Below are 3,048 nucleotides of genomic sequence, written 5' to 3' on the forward strand. Positions count from 1 at the left end.
GGCTCCTCCTCCTCCGCGGCAGGTCTTCCCGGGCGGTGGGGGTGAGCAGTCCGTCTCTCCGTGCGGCCGGCGGGTTAAAGCCTGCGGCTCCTCCTCCTCCGCGGCAGGTCTTCCCGGGTGGTGGGGGTGAGCAGTCCGTCTCTCCGTGCGGCCGGCGGGTTAAAGCCTGCGGCTCCTCCTCCTCCGCACTGCTCCCCCTGAGCGGCACAGCTCTCACCTGCACCGGAGGGGGGGGCGGAGCAGGGCGAGCCGAGCGCGTGCCGGCCAGGAGGTGCCACGTGGTGCAGACCGGCAGCGTCCTGGGCGTCGGGCACACACACATTCGCTCTATAAGATGCACAGACATTTCCCCTTACTTTTGAGGGGGGAAAAGTGTGTCTTATAGAGCGAAAAATATGGTATATATTATGCATGTATGTGAGTGAGTGAGAAACATGTCTGTTTGTTTGTTTATTTATTTTCTATACCACCCTATAGCCAAAGCTCTCTGTGTGGTTATAAGCATGTACAGTGGTACCTCGGCTCATGAACGCCTCAGTTCACAACCAAATCGGGTCACGAACAGAATTTTCAGAAAAAAATTGTCTCAGGTTGTGAACTCCGCATTGGGTGACGATCGTAATTGCGCCCGTCTTCCCTGCACAAACACTCCAAACAATACCTTCTCCCCACCCACCACAAGGGGGAGCCATGAGGGCGTGCTCACTTCCATCGACGCTTTCCCGGATCCTCGCGGCTGCCCCACTTCCGACTTGGAGGAAGGTCTTCTCGCAGGCTCCAGGAGAGGGAGCAGGAGCGGGAGGCTGGAGAGGCGGGAGTGGGACAGCCCCCCGGCTGGGAGAGGGCTACGAGGAGGCTGGTAGGGGCTGCTTTCCGTGGGCCGAGTTGAGGGGAGGAGAGGGACCACCTCTCCCTGCTGTGTCTGCTGCCGGGCTTAGTGAGGTGGCCGCAGCTTGGCCTGCAGCCCTGGGATGTGGCTCATACTGTATTTTTGGAGTTGAAAGAAAAATACATATTTATTTATTTATTTTAAACTTTTACATGACGTCCTTTATGTATAATATAAACGTATGGTAAAGAACTGATTAACCTTATTTACATTGAACCTTATGGGGAAATTTGACTTGGCTCATGACCAATTCGGGTCATGACCAGAATTGTGGAACTGATTAAGTTCATGAGCCAAGGCACCACTGTACTTACAATAAACACAAATAACACAATAGTATTAATTGTGAAACTGAAAGTCCATTATTTCTACATATGTCAATAAGCATGCAAACAACAAGATATTCTATATTCAGAGAATACATACTAAAAGAACCTCTGAAATCCATTTCCTTCCTTCCTTCCTTTTTGAGAGCAAATTTCAAGTCATGTTTTGATTATCAGAAAGTCTGAAAAGGGAAAATGATCTACCTGCTTGAAAATGCAGGAGCAAAGAGGTTTGTATGGGCCAGCTCCCACTGATCAAAGAGCAGGACTTCTGAATCCTGCACTTTTTCCAGGCTGGCATGTACTTCTTGACACATTCCACCCTTGCTTCCTGTCATTACTCCATGTTTTTGTTATGTGCTGTCAAGTTGTCTCAGAGCTCTGGTCTTCCTTTTCTTCTGCCTTCCACTCTCCCTAGCATGACTGTCTTCTCCAGGGAGTCTTGCCCTCTCATGATGTGCCCAAAGTATGAGAGCCTCAGTTGTATCAGGGAAAGCTCTGGCTTGATTTGATTTGGGACCCACTTGCTCACCTTTCCGTTGCTTCAGGGTATTCACAAAGCTTTTCTGCAGCACCATGTTTCAAAAACATCCATATTCCTCTCAGCTTTCTTCACTGCCCATCTTTCATGGCCAGACATTTTGATTGGGAATACAATAGTGTGGATGATCTTCACCTTGGTCTCCAGTGAAACATCATTTTAGTTGATGATCTTTCCTAGTTTCTTCATTGCTGCCCTTCCGAGTCTCTGTATTCTTCAAATTTCTTGGCAGCAGTCTCCCTCTGAATTGATGACCGAGCCAAGGTATATGAAATCTTTCACAGTTTCAATTTCTTAATTGTTAACAGTAAAGTTCTGTAATGCTTCTGTAATTATGATTTTTGTTTTAATGTTTAGCTGCAATCCTGTGCTTGCACTTTCCTCTTTCATAGAATAGTAGAGTTGGAAGGGGCCTAGAAGGCCATTGATCCAACTCCCTGTTCAGTGCAAGACTCCAGTTAAAGCATCCCCGACAGATGGCTGTCCTACTGCCTCCGGTGTGGGAGGGCCCACAAGCTCTTCAGGTAATTGGTTCCACTGCCATACTGCCGAAATTGTTGTTGTTAGTTGCGAAGTCGCGTCCAACCCATCATGACCCCATGGACAACATTCCTCCAGGCCTTCCTGTCCTCCACCATCCCTCGGAGTCCACTTAAGCTCACACCAACTGCTTCAGTGACTCCATGCAGCCACCTCATCCTCTGCCGTCCCCTTCTTCTTTTGCCATCTATTGTTTCCAGCATTATTTATTTTATTTATTTATTAAAACATTTTTATGCCGCCCCATTCGCCGAAGCCTCGGGGCGGCTTACAACAATTAGGCTCTTCTCCAGGGAGTCCTTCCTTCTCATTAGGTGGCCAAAGTATTTGAGTTTCATCTTCAACTGCTGTAATAGTTAGGAAGATTTTCCTGATGTGCAGCCAGAATCTGGCTCTCTGTAACTTAAGCTTATTATTCCATGCCCTGCACTCTGGGGTGCAGGAGAAGAGATCCTGGCCCACCTCAGTGTAATTTCAAATACTTTGCAAGCACTACCTTATCTCTCATCAGTCTTTTCTTCTCATGTCTATCCAGTCTCCTTCCTAGGGCTCCTTCCCCCTCCCTGGATCATCCCCGTTGCCCTCCTTTCACTTTCATCAGGAGTCATCTCAATTAATTTCTGCCTTCTGTCACTAATAAAGTATTATCTGTATATCTTAAATTATTTATATGTCTTCTGACTATTTTCACTCCTTTCTTTGATCCTAATCCTGTTTTGTATTACTATATAGCCTGTTTCTAAATTCTAGAA

This window comes from Varanus komodoensis, unplaced genomic scaffold, assembly GCF_004798865.1.
Source record: "Varanus komodoensis strain SLA01 unplaced genomic scaffold, ASM479886v1 scaffold23, whole genome shotgun sequence".
NCBI classification, from domain to species: Eukaryota; Metazoa; Chordata; class Lepidosauria; order Squamata; family Varanidae; genus Varanus; species Varanus komodoensis.